The sequence below is a fragment of the Pteropus medius genome, unplaced genomic scaffold, assembly GCF_902729225.1.
Source record: "Pteropus medius unplaced genomic scaffold, Ma_sr-lr_union100, whole genome shotgun sequence".
NCBI lineage: Eukaryota > Metazoa > Chordata > Mammalia > Chiroptera > Pteropodidae > Pteropus > Pteropus medius.
Window position 1 is genome coordinate 17,479,356 of NW_024351073.1, and position 22,998 is coordinate 17,502,353.

The 22,998-nt window shown below is 37.7% G+C and overlaps 1 pseudogene; it reads left to right on the forward strand.

The window, feature by feature from the left end:
* Positions 1-17,123: 17,123 nt before the first annotated feature.
* On the forward strand, positions 17,124-17,246 carry LOC120586405 (uncharacterized; annotated as a pseudogene).
* The last annotated feature ends 5,752 nt before the right edge of the window (positions 17,247-22,998 follow it).

Sequence of the window (22,998 nt, forward strand, 5' to 3'; positions counted from 1 at the left end):
GATGGCTGGGGATTTGTAGCCCACGAGCAGAATGAGGGGGTCAGTGGATGGAAAATCAAGGGTAAGGGGGTTATTGCTAAACCAGCCTAACAGGATTCTTGCGAAGCCAGGCAAAGTCGGTCAGATATCGAAGGCGGGCTATTTTCTCTAACCTGATCTAGCAGGATCTTGCTACAAATGGGCCATACAGGATGGGGTCAAGGTGAAGGCCTCGTTGAGAAGATGGCTCAGAGGAGCCTGACTAAAGTTTGATCAAAGAGAGAGATTTGTCAGGGCTCAGATGACTTTACCAGTAGATTTTCTCTAAATGTTTAAAGAGTAATTGACACCAATAGTATATAAAATTTTCTACATAATAGAAAAAAAGAACTACACCTCCTAATTCATTTTATGATGGTAGCTTAAACGAGATAACAAAATCTGAAAAAAAATTCCAAAAAAAAAAAAAAGGACTGCCTGCCAACTGTCTCACAAACATATTGGTGAGAAAGACAACAGCATCCTCCGATGTCTGGAAGCTGGCCGGTACTGTCTGCTCACCCTTGGCGTTATCCCACTGAACAGAAACCTTTCCACAGAACACCAACATCAAGTAAAGTCACTCTATAACCATGATGGATCAAGACAAACTAACACTACGTAACCATGTCTGAACATGGACAAAACCAAGCCCATTGTTCAAACCATAAAAAGGACTAAACATCCCCCCATGCCGGCTAATATGAGTCATGGCTGATTCTTTACTAATTATAACTTTAACTTCAATGCATCCCTCCTGCCTTATATATAAGATTTATTAGAACACTCAAACAGAATTGTTCTTGCTTCCTGACAGCATGATTGGAGCAAAGCTCTACCTCTTTAAACCCTCCCTATAAATACGAAATTCTATAATAAATTGTTCTTAACCCCTCTTACCAAGATGCCCCATAGTTCCCACTGCATGTAGTCCCCCTCATTCTAGTAAGAGATAAACCCAACTTGTTCAAATTCAAGTATGTTCCTGGTGGTCTTTGGCAGGAGGATATTGAGAGATGATAAAGTACCCGTCAAATATTTACGTATCAACTCCAACAGAATAGAAAAAAAACAATGCACCCAACCAACTTGGGTTGATTCCAGGAGTGGATTCAAGATACTATTCAAAAATCAATCAATGTAATTCACCACATAACAGGAAAACAAAAGAAATGTCATATGATCATATCAATAAATACACAACTTGCATTTGATAAAATTTAACACTCATTCATGTTAACAGAAATGAAAACTTTTAGAAAACATAGAAGAAAACTTCCTGTATCCTGATATAGAGTATCTACGGAAACTATATAGCAAACATTATACTTAATGGTGAAATATGAAAAGAACTTTTCCTGAGATAGAGAATAAAATAAGTATGCCACTATGATCACTTCTGTTCAAACAACTGGAGGTATTGGCCAGTATAATAAAGCAAAAGAATAGCCAGGAATAAATCTGACAAAGATTTGCAAGATTTCTACATTGAAAATTGCAAATATTGAGAGAAGTCTTTAAAATCTAATTTAGTAGAAAACTATGTTATGCTCATGGATTGAAAGACTCAATATTGTAAAAGTATCAGTTAATCCCAAATATATCTATTTCCCAGCAGGGTGTTTTAATGAAAATTGAAATTTGATTTAAAATTTGTGGAAAAATGCAAAGGTCTAAGAACAGCCAAGAAAATCAGAAGAACTTGCAATCCTACATGAGTAGATATCAAGACACATTATAAAGCTACAGCAATTAAGAGAGTGTTATATTAGTTCAAGGATAGACCAAAACACTTATGACAGAATAGGAGGTAAGGAAACTGTCACTTGATTTTTTATAAAGGTGACACATCATGATGTGAGTAAAGAACGGCCTTTTTAATAAATTGCACTGGAGCAATTGGAAATCTATATGAAAAGAAAAAATATTAAATCTCTACCTCACACCAAACTCAACAATCAACTCCAGGTGGACTGTAGCTATAAAAGCAGGTAGAAATAAAATAAAGATTCTAGGGAGGAAAAAAAGGAGAAAATCTTCATGGCCTTGGGGTAGGGTAAAGAAATATTTTAAAAGATACAACAGTAATAACCACATGTAAAATGACAGATAAATTTGACTAAATGTGAAAGTCAGAATTCAGTTCATCAAAAAGATACCATTAAGAAAGTGAAAAGGCAAACAACCGACTGGAAAATAATATTTGCAATACAAATATCCAAAAAAGGGCTCATATCCAGCATACATAAAAACTCTTACAAGTTGATGAGAAGAAAGACCATCTAATAGAAAAATAGGCAATAGACTTGAACAGGAACTTTTTAAAAAGAATGTGCAAATGGCCATTGAACATATGAGAAGGTGCTTATCATTAGTCATCAGGAAAATGCAAATTAAAACCACAATGAAATGTCACTATGTGCCCACCAGGACACCAACTTCAGGTAGGCTATGAAGCAATTGGATTTTCCTTGGACTGCTGATGGTAATGTAAATTAGCACAACCAATTGAAAGGAGTTTGGCTTACAGTGACCATATGCTTCCTCTATGATCAGTGATTCTATGCTTACATACATCCCCAAAAGATAACAGGTTCACATCTGTACCAAGACATGTACACGATACTTTTAGTTGTACTCTGCAGAGTAACCAGAAACTGAAACAACTCAAAAGTCTATCAACAGTAGATGGATAACGGTTGGTTTGTTCACATGATGAAATGCTATGTGGCAATGAGGATGAACAAACCTGCTACATGTAACAACATAAATGAATTTCATTGACAGAATGAAAGAAACCAGACACCGAAGAATACCTACTGTATGATTTCATCTATATGAAATTCAAAAACTTGCAAAACCAACAATCAGTGGTTGAAGTCAGGATATTGGTTACCTTTGAGGGGAGGAGAGAATTTACTGAGAAGATGCCTGAGGAGGGCTTGTTAGTCGTCAGTATTATTCCATATCTTGGCCTGGATGGCATTTCTAATTTGTGTTTACCTTGTGAAAAATAATGCATACAGAACATTTCTTTATTTTTTTCATACTTTAATAAAATGTTTATTTTTAACGTACCAAATATAGTAAATGTGAAGGAGGGGGGACAGTTATTTCTTCAAAAATATATAGGTGTGTAGAATTATGGAAGGAGCTAATTCTGCTCAGAATCTGAATGGGAAACTTTAGAACACTCTACAGAAGCTCCAATTATTTCCAAAGACATTATACAACTTATCTGTACATTTATAATGATCTTTTGCTACTTTATGTCTCATTCAATTCTTTCCACTCGATTTTCTAAATTCCCCCAAAGAAACATACATAATACACTAAGCAAATCATGCTGTTTGTTCCCAACCCATTGGCATCACTTCAAGGCTTGAGCAAAAAGAACTAAACCCTTAAATCCATATCTCCTCACTAAATCAGTGCCACCCAAAGCACCACAATGGCCCAGAAATGGAAACGAGCATCTTGACCATTTCCCCAGGGAATGCCACAAAGGCTCATTGTGCCATCGCAAAGGGCAAAGGGCAAGGCTTCCAGGATGAAGTCCCTCCACAGGAAGAATGCGTCTCACGCTGAGTTTTCCAACACAGCTTATTCAGATCACACTGCAGAATTGAGTTCTTCCTCTTAGAGGCTGGATAAACAATGTTCAGGGCAGAATGTAAAAAAGAAAATAGGTAATAGGATAGTGAGAAAATGCTACTGAATTTAAATTTGGGGTTTGTTTCTAACCCGTCGTTTAGTACTGGCCAGCTTATAGAATCTATCAGCATTTAACATCTTTGCAGATGGATATATGACTGGACGGTCACTAAGCCCCTTTGCCGTACAAACATTCTTTGATACTCTGGCGAATCCTTTAAAGTGATTTTAGAAAATAATAATAAAATAAAGTAAAATGAAATAAAGTAAAATTAAAAGCCCTACCTCTATACCATGGGTTCCAAACCTGAACTATGTACTGGTGCCCCCCGGTGGATGGCATATGCCAATGCGTTGTTACACACACAAATACTAACTGAGCGTGTTGCAAAACATCCTTCTTCATTCACTCCCCACCAGAGAACGTGTGTTTTGAGAATCTAAGATTATATTCCTTCTGCTAGAGCCTCAACCACGCAATGTGCTATCTAAGCTTATGACTTCCAGTTCTCCATTTTTCTCTTATCAGTGAATAGAATAGTACACACTAACAAATAGAATTCTTAAATGGAGCCAAAACCCGGCATGATTCTTTTAATCCGCTAGTCAGATAGCCATAAACAAGAAGGAAATTTTCACTCCTCTTTTCGCAAATGTTTGAATAGGAGGTGATTTCTGATCACAGGCATTTTAAATTGTTCTGGGCAAAATCGAAAACCTGTCTCCAATTAACATGTTCTAGAAATAGAAATTTCTCAATTTACTTCCCACTGTACGGCCACGTTAGACAGCTTCTGACCTTAATCGTTCTGAGTGTGATGGGACCAACATGGTTATAAGTTCCAAGGGACTCAGGACTCAGGAGGAATGTCTGCCCTCCCGTGCTCAGGTCACAAATCAGCCCTAGCAACAACATCTTTGAACTTCTTGAAATAGCCACAGACTGCACAGTCACTGAGAACTTACTATGTGCCAAACACTGTTCTAAGCACAAGAAATACAATGGTGCACAAAAATAGACACAGCTATTGACTTCATGGAAATAAAACTCCAGGACAATCTTAAGAAGTATAAGAAAACCAGAAGTTCTCTATGAAATTTAACTGTGTGAAAGCCCTTCAAACTTCCAGTTTAGAAAAGATCTCTTTAACTTTATATACAAGGGGACAGGACTTGGGGGCAGCGGCTGGGGGTTGGGGGTCATTCTAAGGCTCTTAATTATTATCATTATTTAAGGTTGGTTTTATATGTTAAAGGTGACTCCCATATATTATTTGCAGATGTCAATGAAAAAGCTCAATATACAGCAGAAAAGCAGACCTTTATAAAGTAGATGCATTCTCAGTTTGGCTGTCAACCAACTAATGATAGAGATTGAGAAACTCTAATATTTTTCTGGAGAAGACAACTAGCAGCAAGAGTCTGTTTCATCTTGCTAGATGGGTAAACCATTGGAGATAGAGCTGCCAGAGAGAAACCTGTGCATTTAGGGAATCTAAGACATTTAGGAAAACTGAGTTCAGAAGATAGTTCGATTAATGGAGAAGAATCATTCGCTTGGATCTCTGGTTTGGACTGTCTTGTAGGAAAAGATTGATTTAGTTCCCAGGAAGTTTTTACTTGTGGATTCTAGAGGGTCCAGAGAGAGGATCCACTTGCTCAGACTCATGAACGATCAGCTAAAATGGCCGAGAAAGCAAAGTGATGCCAGTTGAAGGCCAGGTGAGCGACATGAGGGAAGAGTATGAGACAAACCAGAGACAGACCCTTCAAGGTGATGGCTCATTCCTTCTCAAGGGAATTCCAAAAACGGCCTATTATTTGAACAAATAAAGTGCCCACTTTGAGGATGGATGCATTTATTGTTAGGATTGTTTAAAACCATTCCCCATGACTTAAGTCACATATTCTCTACTTGTAAACAACAAAAGGAAAAACAGCTCTAATGACAGCTGTACTTTTAAAAGCTATAATACTGGCCTTGATTTGGACAGGAAGCTTTCTTCTGGAGATGTAGGGTCACTCTCAAGACTGTGTACCTTAAAGTCAGCCATCATTTTAGTAGAAGCGGGTTTTGATTTTCGGAAGAGATAATGATAGATTAAAAGATAAGCATTTCTGTGTAAATTATAGATACGCTTTGTATAAAATCAGGTGAAAGCTAACAGTAGGGGTAGCTTGAATAATCAAAGATAACTGAGAAATTTTCTACAGGTTCCATGACCCCGACATATCTTTTTATTCAGTTGATGATTATAAAATAAGGCAGGACTGATGAAAATGAGAATTTTGAATAATGCCATTATACTATCTGACTCTAAATGCAACTTTGTATGATTGGTTATAGGGTCTAATATATGCTTGTGTTTTTAAGCTATAATGTTTTTCAGGTACCTAATTTATAGTTGATTAAATAAAGTGTCTTGTCATTTCTATGAAAAATTGAGCATCAACATAATTCCCTCTCATACCAATATTTCAAAGTACAAACCACTTCAGATAATAGCTCCCCTAAGTGGTGTATGTATACACTGGCAAACACTCATTGAGCCCTAAGCAAAAAAGAAAGACATCTGAAGTTAAACTTCATTATTTTTAGTCAGTTTTAAGAGTCTATTAAATAATATAATTGTGTCATTCTCCTCAACCTACACTTTTGTGTGAGGATTTGATAAATGTCACGTCGATGAGTAAGGTAAAGAAACGGAACTATATTTAACATGACAGATGCAAGTCGCTGTCAGGTTTGAGATTTGAGGTCAGGTAATCCTTTAGCTCCTGCCTCTATGAATATCGACAGATAATGTAATTCTCCTGAGACCGTGAAATTGGGAGAAAAGAGTTTTGCGAATATGGTGATTTTGATTTGTGCTGTCAAATAGATTTCAGATTTTCAGTTTGTCTTAACTATGGTTTATTTTTATTTTTGTTTGGTACTTAACAGAATTAAAGCATAGAATAAAAATATACCAAATCACCCTTGTGCTCATATCCTGCTTGTTAAATAGGAATGGGATAATGAATTCAGAAGGTTATTTTTGAACCAAGCTGATGTCAGTTTCTAACCTGCTGAGCTGTCACATATGCAAGAAGTGAAAAGATAACCCAGAAAAAAAATGTCTAAGATAAAAAGTACATTTGATTTATTTGTTTTGATAGACTAGTTTTCCAGAGAAAAAGGACTCCATGTCTCTAGGTGCCCTGGGTCTGTAAGCATGGGAGGTAGGTTTTTCAACTCGATGAGGTCTCTTCATCCATCCACAGAGGTACTGGGAAAAACAGAGCATGTGGGTGCCTGTTTCAGGATATTACACCAGGTACTCACTTCCTTGTACCTTCAAGCCCAACTTTGCTCTGGGAAGAATTAATTTTCCCCTCAAGAGATGACTGCAGTTGATGAAAGAAATATCTGCCACTTTGATCTTTTTAATTCCAAAGCATAATGGAAGAACGGTCCCTATTGGAGATCACTGCCTTCTCTACCTATATTAAAATAAAAAAAGGCGGCGGGGAGGAGGGGGGATGACAAGAAACATGCCCTGAAACTGAACTTTCAGAAAATATTTTCACAAAAGCATATAATACGGCTGCAGTTCCCAACATTGGGGAGAAAATTAAATATCAATGCCTTCACAGGGGAGCATTTAAAAATCATCTCTTTTGACTAACTTGGTCCACCTCAAGCTTATTCTTTTCTTTTCTCTAGAATGTAATGTTCTGAGGATAATTTTATAAGGCTTTCCAAAATGAATTGTTTTGGGGCATGTAAAAGGGTTCTTGCTAAGCATTTTGGGATATAAGAGTAAAAGGTTCTATGAAAGAAAGAGAAAGAAAACTCTTCAACCGTTCCTGCTAGGAAACTGAGCAGTTTTTTTCCTATGAACTTCTTGGAGTCATTACCCTTAATTGTATTTAGATAACTATTAGTCATGATTCATGATTACATGATCAGTAGATATTTTTCTAGACAGTTTGTATGCTTCGTCATGAGCATAAATAGTTATTCTTGCCGCAACTTCAAATGTTCATCTAAATATAAGAAAAGGGACAGAAGTCAGTAAAGGAGAAAGGCTAAGGGGCACCTGGTCACTAAACAGATTCCAGGCCTCCAGAAAACAAGTCAGAGAAGGATTTGGGTAGGTTGTCCACACCAGGAATTTACCAGAAGATTATCTCAATTGACATTGGAAGCCTTGGGTTCTCAAATAAGTCCCTCAGGGGATCGAATAATAAAAATGGCCCTTTATACAGGCATGGCTTTAATTATAAACACTGTAAACAGCTGCCTTCGTGGATTCGTAAATGAAGACACAAAATAAACAAGGATTTGTCTTATTTCAACAAGCTTTCATCAGGAAGAGCACTTTCCATCATTTCGAAACACCGAGAATGTCTTGCTAATAATTTCTTTCTCATCAGATAGAATTTTCTTTATCAAGGAAGAGACAGAAATGTCCTTTTGACTCTGGGTAATAATATTCCACTCTGGATTGACTACAGGTGAATACAAAAACAGCAGCCAAAATGGAGTCGACAAATTGCCAGGAAAGAGATGCAGAACTTTAGAGTTGCTATTTCTCTCTTGCCAATACCTTGAGGCTCATTTTTTATTCCTGCAAAAGTCATTATAAGGTATAACCAGTATCCTCTTGGAATACTCCAGCCGCAGCTTTCCTCTGCCAGTCCAAAAAGCATAGACATTTCATGCATCTCAATGTCTTCAACTGGAATTGCAAACAGAGAAAAGTGTGTGGTTTAAAATATCTTACTACACACACAATATTTTGTCTATCTGTGGATGGAAATAAGGCTTATGTTCCCTGGTTCACCTCACTTTCTTGTTCTTATTTCTTCGGAGAAATGGTTGGTTTGATAGTGATGCAGAGCTAATTAGCTCTTTCCTCCCTTCAGCCTCTGCTCCACCAGATGACAACATAAGAATACATCGATCTCACATTGTGCTTTTGTGTAGTTGTTATTCAAGATAGTGCACCCATGGGTACACAGTAGTAGTTGTGGTGGTGGTAGTAGTAATTGTAGTAGTCATGGTAGTAGTAATTAACATTAATTGGAAAGATTCATTACGATAGCTAATTAACATCTGCTTTCTAGATGCCAGACACTGGGTTAAGTATCTTCCTTACATTATTTAATTGAAACCTTACAAGAACCCTCTGAGGTAGGTAATATTATTATACTTATTTTTCCAAAGAGGAAACTGAGGTATAAGAAGCTAATTAATTTGCTCGAGGACACACAGCTGGTAAATGATGAAACACCAAGATTTGAATCCAAGTAGATTAATGCCAGAGACCTCATCTTAGGAGTTTTGATGTACTGCAGTCAGCAAATTAATAAAAGAAGAGAAAGAGGAACCTACAAAATGCCATTCCTGAGGCTTTCCTTACTGTTATCATCAACATTCTTTGAATTTTCGGGATGCCGACATTATCAAAGTATAGTATTACTAACACTTGGAAATGTGTTAGAGTCTCATACACATTTCTGAAAGCTAAGAAATAATTTCCCAAAATGTTTACCTTGAAATTGGTGTGTAAATTCTTGTAATGAATAGATTTGCATTGGGGTGGATACTACAATGGGAAAACAGAGAGAATACACTCCATCCTTCACATGCCTCCCAAAGCTACATAGAAATCTCAGGTAAGCCAATTAGAGTGGCAACGGAACAGGAACTAGACTATCAGTTTCTTCACTCCGGTCATGATCTGTCTGGGTGACAACATGGGCAAAATGGCAGAGGCTTTGCCGTCTCCATCAACAGGACAGCCTTAGAAAGAGTCTACTTCGGAGAGTTTGCTTAAAATTTACACACTGTCAAATGGCTCATTTTCTCCACTCTCTCTTACAGTAAGTAGTCTTGGTGGTTGACTCCTCCCAAAATCCATCCAACCCCAAGTGGTTAGCCACGGTGATCTCATTCCTCTTGCTGGTAATTGGCTTAGAAGTGTCATCCAATTCAATCCCGCCCAGAAATAATAGATAGATAGATAGATAGATAGATAGATAGATAGATAGATAGATGCTTTAGGGAAAAGTTCCCCCTTCTTTCTTCAGACAATGCCCTGCAGCCCTGAGGTCGACACATGGTAAAGGTCAAACTAAATAGAATTTTAGGAAAGCAAAACCAGGGCCCTGAAATAACACAGCAGGCGATGCCCTACCCGTGAAACTCCTGTCAAGTGAAATGAAAAAAATTCCTCGCATTTTCTTACATGTAAATCAGTTTGAGTTGGAGATTTCTGTTGCTCAAAATATAAGTTGTTCTGAGAGCTTCTCTTAACATTTAAAACCTCATAAATTCTTAATAATCACTACGGATTTAGAACTCTTTCAGAATTGCGCTTATCTATGTAGAAATTAGTATCTGCAGACAACATATGAACTAGCCAGCCAAAGTCACCTCCATAGAAATCATTTCGAAAAGTGTTTATGAGGAATACCTGGGATGAATAAGGGGGATTGGGATCCTTTTTCTTCCTATCTTCTGCACATCTATATACACAGAAGGGAATAAAACAAAGCTAAAATATTTTTTTATAAATGTCAGAAATATGACTGAGACAGGATCCTCTTCCTCTTTTCACAGTGCTTTATACCATGAGAAGTATTTTCAAAATACTTCTTGTGCGTCGTATTTGATGTTCACCACCACCTTGGGATTCAGGTAGAGCCCGTATTAACTTCCTTTAACAAATGAGGAAACTGTGATTCAGAGACATCATATGATGTTCTCTTATTAAAGATACATCTATGACTAGCACCCGGGCCCCTGCATTTGTATCACAATGCTTTCTCCATTGTCGGTAATTGGAGGTCAGTACAGTGGAGTGAAAAGGGTATGAGCTTTTAATTCCAGCTCTGCTCCTAACTACTACTAACCATGTTACTTTGCTCAAACTGCTTGTGCCTAGTACTTCATAGATGCTCACGGATGACTCATCACCTTTATTGCTCCAACAGCCATTCTTATTCTCTATGTCTTTATCATAGGGATACACAGACTCACAATCATATAATGGAGAGTGATTACTAAATGTAAAGTCTTGCCGAAGTCAGACAAGTAACTTTTATCATATTTACCTAAACTAATTATTTCTGATTTTTAATCATTTTTAACCTTTAGCCCTTGGAATCGTAAATGACTTTCCCATGATTAAGCATGTTTATGTAATAGCTTTTATCATGGTGATGATTGCCTTGCTGTGAAATGTGCTTAACAAAAAAATGACAGGGAGTAAAAGTATTCCTTATAAGAAGGGTTATCTTGCTCAGTTCCTTCTAATCCCTAGAAACAAGTCCAGACCAAACCTTAGGTCTTTTCCAAATTGCGCAGGCCCTGGTGCAACTGAGGTGGTCCAGGCTGCCTTATTTTAGTGTGAAGTCTGAAGGGGGCACAAGAATGGCCAAAAAGATCGCTTTACCCTGGTCTTTGCATGGACCTAAACCCAGCAGGTATCTCTGTCATGGCCATACTCAGTGTCAGATGATTTGAGTTGACCTCTGTCTACCCTCACATCACCAGAACAGGCCACTCCAGAAAAGCACAGAGGTAAGGGCAACCACCACAGCAATGGACTCTAACCTCGTCATCCTTTCCATTGAAAATCTGGCTCACAGGTTTGAAGAATAAAAATTTCTCTTGTTACTAATTTTTTTCCCGGGATAAAACAATGGTAACAAGGAAAATAGAAACTCAAGTGGTCCAATGACCTTAGTTAGCATGATGAACCATCTCAGTTTGTCCAAGATAGTACTGATTTATGTCTGTTGCCCTTGCGTAAGTAATAGTGCATCCCTTTTTTCTCAAAAGTGTACTAGTTTGGACAATAAATTATATGGTCCACAAGAATAGGTTGCTTAGGAAACAACCATCTGTTTTTGGTCTAAATATTTATTGGTAAAGCTATATTCAAATTAGCCTCTCTTGTAGGAGAAAATTATTAATCCATTTTCATAGGATGAGTTACTGTGATGTTTCACATCCTTTCCCTGTCCCCTTTATCAGCAATATGTCAGAGATCTCTGATTTAAAAGATTGCTTTATCATTTCATATAATGACTGATTTCCCTGGCATTGACAAGGAATGAGATATGCAATATAAATATAAAATCCGTGAAATTGAATCTTTCATTACTGAAGACTTTTTAATTTCGTGTGTGTAGAACTTTTTGTTAAATGCAGTGAATGGGTTTTGTCAGACATAATTTGGTCTCTCATTGCTAACTGAAGGTCATGATAAAAGTTATTGATAGCCTTATAGAATGCAATGGTCACTGAAGTAATTATTACTTCACTTTCCTTTTCACTGAATCCTTCTGACTGCTCTTCTTCCACAGTCTCCCTTATTGTCATTTCTCCAAGTGTCAGCTGTTGGCAGTTCCCAACTCTCCCTCACTGCTTTTAATTCATTGTATGTTATAAACTAAAAAGAACCACAAGTTACTAAGGAAAACACCAAGCTTACTAAATCAGAACGCTAATTTTAGAAGTGATTTTTAGTCAATTGGTTCTTATCAGAAAGTAGACATCGAGAAAAATACAGATTTGTGATGATCATTGTCTTCCCCCTGAGAGAACTATTCCAATATTTTTACATTCTTAGATATATTCTAGATAGCAATTTGCCAAAATGCCTAACCTCAGAAAGGGTGGGGCATTATTAAACCACTGGCTTTACTTTGTGAATTGGAATAGATGAAAAATGTTCTGCAAAATTTATTACTTTCAATAGAATATTAAATAGCAATGGTGAAAACAGGCATTTTTGTCTTGTGCCTATTTTCATCACTGTTATTCAATATTGTACTGGAAGTCCTAGCCAGAGTAATTTGGCAAAAATAATAATAATAATAATAATAATAGGCATCCAAATTGGAAAAGAAAAATTAAAACTATAATTATTTGCAGATGGCATGATTCTATATACAGAAAATCCCAAAGAATCTCCCCAAGAAAATGACATGAGCTAATAAACAAATTCATCAAAGTAGCAGGGTACAAGGCTAAAACACAAAATTATCTGTGTATTTATACATTAGCAATGAACAATCCAAAAAGAAAATTAAGAAAACAACTCTGTTTACAATAGCATACAAAAAAATATAAACCTAGTGATAAAATTAACCACAGAGGTGAAAGACTGGTACACTGAAAATTATAAAATATTACTGAAAAACATTAAAGAAAACCTAAATAAATGAAGACATCCAGTGTTCATAGGTAGGAAGACTTAAAACTGTTAAGATGTCAATACCTCTCAAAGCAATCTACAGATTAAATGCAATTCCTATTGAAATTCCAATGGTCTTTTTTGGAGAAATGGAAAAGTCGTTCTCAAATCTATATCGAATTGCAAATGGCTCTGAATAGCCAAAATAATACTAAAAAGAAAAAAAAAAAAGAGTTGGAAGACTCACACTTCCTGGTTTCAAAAGTAACTAGAAAGCTATAGTAATGAAAATGGTACAGTATTAGCTTGAAGTTAGACATATAGACAAATCGAATAGAAATGATAGTCCAGATATAAACCCAAACAACTATGGCCCATTGCTTTTTGACAAGAGTGCCAGGATCATTCAATGGGGCAAGAATAGTCTCATCAACAAATGGTTCTGGATAAAGTCTATAAACACACGCAAAGAATAAAGTTGGACCCATATCTCTCCATAATCAAAACTCAACTCAAACTTAATCAATTACCCAAACATAAAAGCTAAAAATATAAAAATTTTGGAAGAAAACAGGAGTAAATCTTTATGACCTCAGATTTGGCAATGGATTCTTAGATATGACACCAAAAATATGAGCAACAAAAGAAAAAAATGGGTAAATTGAACTTCATAAACAGAACATTTCGTGCATCAAAGGGCATTATCAAGAAAGTAAAGGGGCTTCCAGTCAAGATGGCTGAGTAGGTAAATACTGTGCTCTCATCCTCTTACAACCACGCCAAAATTACAACCAAACTACAAAACAACCATCATTGAGAATTGTGTGAAATTTACCTGAACAGAAGTCCTACAACTGGGGACACACAGAAGAGGCCACCTTGAGACTGGTAAGAGGGACAGAGACACAGAATGGATTGGTCCCACACTTACCTGTAGTGGTTAAAAATTGAGAGTGATATCTTGGCTGTGGAGGTGCCTCTAGAAGAGCAAGGGGTCCTGGCCCCACACCGGGCTTTCCAGCTCATGGTTCCAATGCTGGGAAGAGAAGCCCCCACAACAGCTGGCAGTGAAAATTAGCAGAGATTGTGGCTGAGTGAGATGGAGAGCAGCTGAAATTCCTTATTGGCCCCACATGCGGACTCACCACTGATGGACTCACTCGCTCTCAGCTCCCGCGCTAGGATGGCTGCTTGAAAAGCGCCAAGGACACACAGGGAGGAACTGAATTATCTGGCTTCAGGGTGAGGGCTAGAGGGGCAGATTTCTTCCATGCAGAGGTGCTGGCAAAATCCATTGTTCCTGTTGAGCCCTCCCCACTCCAGGCATGCCGATACAGGCAGCTACCATATCTACATCACCCTAGCTAGGGCTGGTCGCTCCACCCAGGTGATTTCCTGAGATCCCTCCCCTCCCAACTTGTGGACCCACCCAAGCCACTTCCGGTGGCTTTTGCATACAAATGGCCTGTCTTGGCTCCTGCTGTGGACTTTTCTAAAATCTCTCAAAGGTTCACAAAACTTAAACAAGCAGCATCTGGCCTTAATATGCCCTATACTTCTTGCTGAGCAGCGGCAAGCCCAGTACTAGCAGCAGCCGGCCTCGGTTTGCAACTTGGCTTCTCGAAGCGTATCCAAGCCCAGCATGAGTAATGGCTTCCTGCCGATTGCTTGGTGGCTCATGCCAGGTGGCCCCAAACAAGGAACAGGCTGCAGCTGAACTTGGCCTGCGGTGGGGTCCCTCCCAGGAGGCCCTGGCCTGTACACCCAGTGGCCATCTTGAGTCTCAGCTAGAGCACCACCTAGGGCCACATCCGAGGATGACATCCCCAAAAGGCAGAGTAGGCAGGTACCAGGGCCCTGCTAAAGTGAATACTGCTTCATAATGTCAGCCCCTACACAAAGGCTCCTCCACTGTATTCACTGGCCAGTCCTCACAACCAATCATCCTGATTGTCAGGCCCTCTCATTGACATGCCAACAGCATCCAAGACTCAACTACAGCAAGAGGGCACACATAACTCATACGAGGGACACACCTGGAGCACCCAGCTCAGGTGACCAGAGAGACTGTGCCACTGGGCCCCACAGGACACCTACCATATAAGGCCACTGTATTAAGAATGGGATACTTAGAACTTAGAAGCCTACCTAATACATAGAAAAAACACAGGGAGGCAGCCAAAATGGTAAGGCAAAGAAACATGTCCTAAATGAAAGAACAGAACAAAGCTCCAGAAAAAGAGCTCAACAAAATGGAGACAAGCAATCTACCAGATGCAGAGTTCAAAACACTGATTATAAGGATGCTCGATGAACTTAGGGGAAGAGTAGATGAATTCAGTGAGAACTTTAACAAAGAAATAAAAGTGGAAATAGAAGACAAAAAATAACCAGTCAGAAATGAAGAATGCAATAATAAAATGAAGAATCCCTTAGGAGGAATCAGCAGTAGATTAGATGAAGCAGAGGGTCAAATCAGCAATTTAAAAGATAAGGTAGCAGAAAACACCCAGTCAAAACAGCAACAAGTAAAAAGAATCCAAAAAAATGAGGATAGTTTAAGGGGCCTCTGGGACAACATTTAGCATCTTAACATTCACATCGCAGGGGTACCAGAAGGATAAAAGAGAGAGCGAGGAATTGAAGACCTATTGCAGAAAATAATGACTGAAAACATCCCTATTCTGGCGAAGGAAATAGATATAGAAGCCCAGGAAGAGCAAAGAGATCCAAACAAGATGAAACCAAAGAGGCCCACACCAAGGCACATCATAATTAAAATGCCAGGGTTAAAGACAAAGAAAGAATCTTAAAAGCAGCAAAAGAAAAGTAATTAGTTACCTACAAATGAGCTCCCATAAGACTGTCAGCTATTTTCTCAAGAGAAAATTTGTAGGCCAGAAAAGACTTACAGGAGGTATTCAAAGTGATGAAAAGCAAGGGCCAACAACCAAGGTTACTCCACCTAGAAAGCTATCATTCAGAATCAAAGGACAGATAAAGAGATTCCCAGACAAGAAAAAGCTAACGGGTCATCACCACAAAGCCAGTATTACAGGAAATATTGGAGGGACTTCTTGAAGAAGAAGACAAAAAAAAGAAAAAAAAATGATAAAAAAAGATGAATAATAAAATGGCAATAACTACATATCTATCAACAATTACTTCAAATGAAAAAGGATTAAATGCTCCGATCAAAAGGTAAAGTGGCCGAATAGACAAGAAAACAAGATCCTCATATATGTTGCCTACAAGAGACTCACATCAGGTCAAAAGACACACACAGACTGAAAGTAAAGGAATGGAAAAAGATGTTCCATGAAAATGAAAACAAACAAACAAAAAAGCTGGGGTAGCAACACTTATACCAAACAAAATAGACTTTAAAACAAAGGCTAACAAGAGACAAGGAAGATCTCAGCAATCCCACTTCTGGGTATTTATCCAAAGAAAACCACATCACCACTTTGAAGAAACATGTGAATCCATATGTTCATTGTAGCATCATTTACAGTAGTCAAGATATGGAGGCAACCTGGGAGTCCATCAATGGATGAATGGATAAAGAAGAAGTGGTACGTATATGCAATGGAACATTACTCAGCCATGAAAAAATAATTAAATTTTGCCATCTGCAACAACATGGATGGAACTAGGAGATATGGCAATGAGTGGAGTAAGTCGGACAGAGAAAGACAAATGCCATATAATTTCACTTAAATGTGGAATCTACAGAACAAAATAAACAAAACAGAAACAAACTCATAGATAGATAGAATACCTTGATGGTTGCCAGATGGGAAGGAGGGTGAGAGGTGGATGAAAAAGGAGAAGGGATTAAGAAGTACAAATTGGTAGTTACAAAATGGTTATGGAATTATTGACTATATTCCTTATGCTATACTTTACATCCCCATAACCATAACCAACTATATAGTAACAACTATGTATGGTGTAAGATGGGCACTAGACTCATCGGGGTGATCACTTTGTAAGTAATATAAATGTCTTATCACTATGTCGTACACCTGAAACTAATATAATATCATTTGCCAACTGTAATTTTAAAAAATAAATTATTTTTAAAAAATAAAAAGATAACCTACAGAATGGGAGAAAATATTTGCAAATTATATACCTCATAAAAGCTTAGTATCCAGAATATATACAATTGTGACAACAAAAAGACAAACAACCAAATTAAAAACTGGGCAAAGAATTTGAATAGACATTTCTCTAAGCAAGGTATACAAATAGATCTACGTCCATGTCACCCTGAACAAGCCTGATCCCGTCTGATCTCGGAAGCTAAGCAGGGTTGGGCCGGCCTGGTTAGTACTTGGATGGGAGACCACCTAGGAAGACTAGGTGCTGTAGACATAAAAAATAAGAAATAAAAATAAAAAAATAAGAGATTGTAAGCTGACAAGGTCCTTGCAATCTGTTGCCTCGCCTAAAAAAGAAAAAAGAAAAAAAAAAAAGATATACAAATAGCCAACAAGCACAAGAAAAAGTTTTCAACATCATTAATCATTAAGAAAATACAAATCAAAACCACAGTGAGATACTACTTTATGTCAACTATGATGGCTCTAACCAAAAAAAAAAAAAAAAGGCAAAAATAAAAAGAAATAAAACCCCTTGTACATTTTAAATGAAGCAGCCACTGTAGCAAACAGTTTGGTGTTTCCCCCAAAAAGTTAACCACAAAATCACCATATGATTCAGCAGTAATACTCCTAGTTATACTCCCAAAATAATTGAAAACAAATATTCAAAAAAAAAACTTATTCGCTATTTACAGTAGGCAAAAAGTGCTGATACATGTTACAGATATACCTTAGACTCCTTACGTTATGTGAAATAAGCCGGGCACAAAATGCTGCATATTATATGATTCTTTTACATGAAATATCCCAAATAAGCAAATCCATAGAGGCGGAAAGCAGATAAGTGGTTCACAGAGGATTTAGAGAGAGGAGAATGGAGAGAAATTACTTAGTGTACTGTTCTTCTGGAGTGATAAAAAAGTTTTGAAGCTGGAGAGAAACGGTGGTTATGTGACTGTACTAAATGCCACTGAATTGTGCACCTCCAAATAATTAATTGTGTGGTTTGTGAACTTCACTTCAAATTTTAAAGAGCCATTACTTTGTTGGTAAATAAGAGTACCTTTCTTAAATCCCAGACCAAGGTTCCTAGTTCTCATACTGTCTCATTAAATATCAACCACGTTGACTTCTTAAAAAATCACTTTCAGGTACAAAAAGTTTAAAAAGTGATAAACATGTCTTTTTAAAAGCTATTTGGCAGTAAACTGTCTAAGGAATTCACCTAGATAGATGACACATAGAGTCAATTCCCTGCTGATATTTTAAGAAGACAGTTATGTTTGCAATATAAGGATCGATGCGAATCCAAACGTGGAAAATTCTTTATCAGAGACCAATATGTCTACTGAGTGTTTTAAAGACTCGATTGTCTCAATCCAACAAGGAAGCGGGAACACCGAGCACCCTCGACTCTCAGTAAAACCAAGGGAATATCCTCTGTATTCCAGGAGAGCACGAAATATAAGCAACAGGTAAGGAGGAAGTGCAAAAAGCGAGGGAAAAGGGAAAAAACGAAACGTGTCTATTGGGAAATGGATTTCTTCGACGGCATCTCAACCAAATTACGAATTTCTTATCTCGAACAAAATATCTTTCACTCAAGTCCAGTCGAGGAGGTTGGGGCAAAAATTGCCTAATGCCATTCGCTGAAAAGGGGATCCTAGCAGATTCGTAAGAAATAATTTGGCCAAAAGCAATTCGGGGAAGCTGACTACTGAATCAAGGGGGCGAAGTATTGAAAACACATCTCCAGCTAAAGATTTTTTTCATATTTGGGGAACGCTACGGAGCAATTTTCTAGTTTTTAATAGTGGTAAATATGTATAACATAAAATTTTACCATTTTAATCATTTTAAAGTGTACCATTTAGTGTCCTTATAGTACATTCACAATGTTGTGTGACCATCGCCACTATCATCGCCCGAACATTTTCATCACCTCAAAAGGACACTTCCTAATCATTGAGCAGTCACCCTTCTGCTTCCCCTCAGCCCTGGGCAACCACTAATCTGCTTTCTGTCTCTGTAGACTTACTGATTTTGGATATTTCTTATAAATGTAATCATACACTATGTGAACGTTCGTGTCTGGCTTCTCTCACGTAGAGTAATGTGTTCAAGGTTCATCTATGTCGTAGCATATATCAGAACTTCCTTCTTTTCATGGCTAAATAATTTTCCATTATGTGAATGTATCACAATTTGTGATCCCTTTATGTATCTTTGCATACTTTCTACCTTTTGGCTCTTGGGAATAGTGCTGATATGGACAAGATTTTTGTTTGAACATCTGTTTCCAGTTCGGGGGAGTAAATGCCTGGGAGTGGAATTGCTGGGTCGTATGGTGATTCTGTGCTTAACTTACGAGAGCGACACCACGCTGTTGTCCACAGCGGCCGAACCACGTTACATCCCCGCCAGCAATGTATGAATCACACTTTTTACATCTTTACGTCTTGGGGTCCATTTTATAGTCACTTCGAAAGGTCACTAATATGCTTTTTAAATTTTGTTTTCTATAAATCATGCAACTTCTGCACTATTTATAACAGCAAAAAAGTGAGAAACAACAAAAAGCAGAACTGTTTAAATCAAGCATGGTATATAATGGCATAAAAAAGTCATTTTTTCAATCTTCTCATTACTGTGATTTTTCAGTCTTAATATAGATAAATGATAACTTATCTCACCATTTCCCAAGATCATTTGACCAAAAACCACCCTTCAATCCTAACAGGAGTTAAAATAAAATACTTTTTAATTTACTTTTTATTAATAATATTCTCTTGAGTTGCTGTAAGAAAAGATATCAAATTTATCTGAGATTTATAAACTTTTTAATAGAGCAAAAATAAATCGAGAAATAAAAAATGTTAATATTTAATATGCTACTAGAAGGAAGAATGGTGTTGCTAAATACAATCTTGATATTAGTAGTAGCATGAATAAAAACTAATAAAAATAGCTGATCCACACTGGCCATTTACTATATACCAGACTTGGCACGAAGCACTTTACATTTCCCTCTCAAAACAACCACCTGTGGTATCTGCTACTGATAGTTTCATCTTATAAATAAGAAAACAAAAGTATTCAATTAATGCTCAAAGTGAGAATCAGTAGCTGGTGTCTGGATTTGAACTGGTTTTGTTACATTGAATCTCAGCATCTCAACAACTACACAGTCCTCCAAGTTCACGTTTTATGTTTTCACTACAGTGTTGTATGATGAAAAATCCTATTTCTGACAGGTGCACTGCAGCAAAGGGAGAGATATGAACTGCTGGCATTATAATATTTGGGTGATCATGAATTAGGCTGCTTTAAAATGTATAGGTTATCTTGAATAATTTTTTAGAAACCAAAGACACTAATTACTAATATTCCCTTTAAAGTATTCATGTTTCAGCTTATTCACAGCAGACATGGTTTCATGATATCTCACTTTTCTGTTTAAACTTTCTCTGTCAGCTATAGATCTTGGGAAATGAGTTTGTGTCATATAATTGGTTTAGTAGCCTTGATGCATGGAATGACGTGACTAACATACATAGAGAAATCGAGAGACAGGATACCTAGCTTCTCCTCAAAGAGAATTCATATCAACTTGACAGACAGTAAAGGGCTGTCCCCCTGTCGCTGACAGGTGGAATGTCATATGTGATAAGCAGTCTTCTTACATCTAATTTTTAAATAGAATTTAGAGGGCAAAAAATCCACGGCTAGTATTTCCTTTTACAGAATAACCTACAGCATAGCATGGAATTCTTTAGAGAAATTTTTTAAGTAATTTTGAATTAAGATTCACTTAGATGAGAAGCCATCAGTGAATAACACTGATGAAAGAGGAACTCAGATGCTGCATCCAGCTAAGGTTTGCTTACCTCTTTTATTTAAAACATTTTGATTAATTCTCACAATAATGGCTCTATAGTTCTGAAAGATTCTTTCTTTTATTTACTACCTATACCCACTAGTAGCACTAGAAGAGTTTTTATTTTTGAAACCTCCAGGAGAAGGTAAAACATAGCTTACTTTCTGATGTTTTAAAGTAAAAAAAAAAAAAAAAGCATGGGAAAGTCATTTAAGCCCATTCATAATTTAAACTATTTACAGAGAAATTTAATTCCATCTGAATCCTGATGGAGTTCTCACAATCCGACATGATCCAGAATTAGAGGTCTATTTTCCTTCATTCGAGTAATGAAAATATTGCAGTCTAGAGAGGCTAAAAAGAGTTCAGCAGCTAATACGACCAGAATTCTTAACGATCTAAAAGTACCAATAATAATATTTTGTCTCTGTGGAACAGCTCTCAGACGAGAAGCTCAAAGCTGAATGTAGTCAGAGATACGAGGGCCCCCTTAAAGTTCTTGAGATGCACAGACTAGCATTTCAGGTCATGATAGCGGACAGTGGGTACAGGGTGTCAGAGCAGATTTGGATGGAGGAATGCCACAGAAGAAACAGTGACGTGTCCAGCTTACCTCCCATGTTCTCAGCAGCCCTCTAGGCCAGTGCCTCACGTCTCAGAGGAAATTTTGCCATTTTGTTCCACAGAAGTCTCGTACCCTCGGCACCCTGACTAACAGCCATTTTCCCTAACAAAATAGGTGTCTGACCGTTTTGCACCCAGGTTGGTCAAGATTGCACTTCTCCCAAGAGTACCTGACTTGAAAAGCACTCAAATCATTCCCGAGGGATGGGTCTCCAGTAGGGGAATCATAGCCAAGTAGTGAAGTGAGCCTAATGGGGTCACTCCTCGCCAGAGCCTCCAGATCTGGAGGACAGGAAACGTGACACACTTAGGACTTGCCCACAAGACAATCTCCTTGAGCCTCTATTTTCTTATCAGCAAAGCAAGGAAAATGAGGCATGGCCGCCAAGGTCTCTTTTAATTCTAGCAACTGAAGACCCCCGAGAGGACTGTAGCTCCTGCTCAAAACTGGTGAGCCAGGGGCCAGCCCCGCCTGTGGGACACATAATGCAGAGAGAGGGGATATGACTAGATTGCAAGCACAGGGTGAGTCAGCCTGGAGGTTAGGGAAGTCTGGCCAGCCGGAACTCAGCCCACACTGGGTAAGGATGTGTGGGTGGTGGAGAACGCTCTCTCACACAAATCTCTCACCACAGCTGCCCACATTTCACCTTTTCTGCCATCCTCAGAGATGAGATGCAATAGTAGAAAAACATTCAGAAGGCAAAGGCGGTGACTAAGCCCTGCTGTTACAAAGGGGACCCTACCACTCTCTACGGGTCATTAGCTTTACCCGAATTTCCCTTTTATTTAAGTCTCTTGATTGTGTGCTGAGGATGCCCTGACTTCGGTCCAGAGACAAACAGTTGATACAGTAAAGAGAACACTGGGCAGAGTCTCAGGTAATTCTGGTTCTATTTCTTGCAAAAAAGAAAATAACATTTTTGTTAAAAAATCAACCTTATCCATCATACACTACAAATTGTCCGTGGGATTAAAGGCTTATTTGCAGCATTAGCAAACCTTTTTGCCCACACACATGGTTTTAAACTTAAGCTTATGAGTAAAATGTTTTATTCCGTGCTTGTTTTTAACAGTGAAAAGTTTATGACAGTGGGTGAATATGTTTCACAATTTTTGTTTGTAATAGCAGCCACAGTTAGATATTTAAAGCAAATTCGACAGGCTAATAACCTCTCCTTCCTGTGGTTAAAAGTACAGGTCGTGATTTACGAATTATCATCAGAGTTAACTCAGTTAAGCAATATTGACTTTTATCTCATTTAGTCGGCATGGTTTTAAACTGTTGGTAAACTAAAATAAAAAGTATAATCTTCAAACAATGAAATTCACAATTCAAAAAAGTCAAAAAAAATTAAATGAGTGTTTAGATGTCTATAGACTTCCAAAGTTTTGGACTTAGATGTATATGAGGAGTTATCTCCGTTAGGTGCTGGTGGTTTATAACTCAAATCTTTGGGGGTATGATCTAATTGCTAGAGAGAGCAAAGAGAGCTGGACGATAAGAAGCTAATTTCATTTT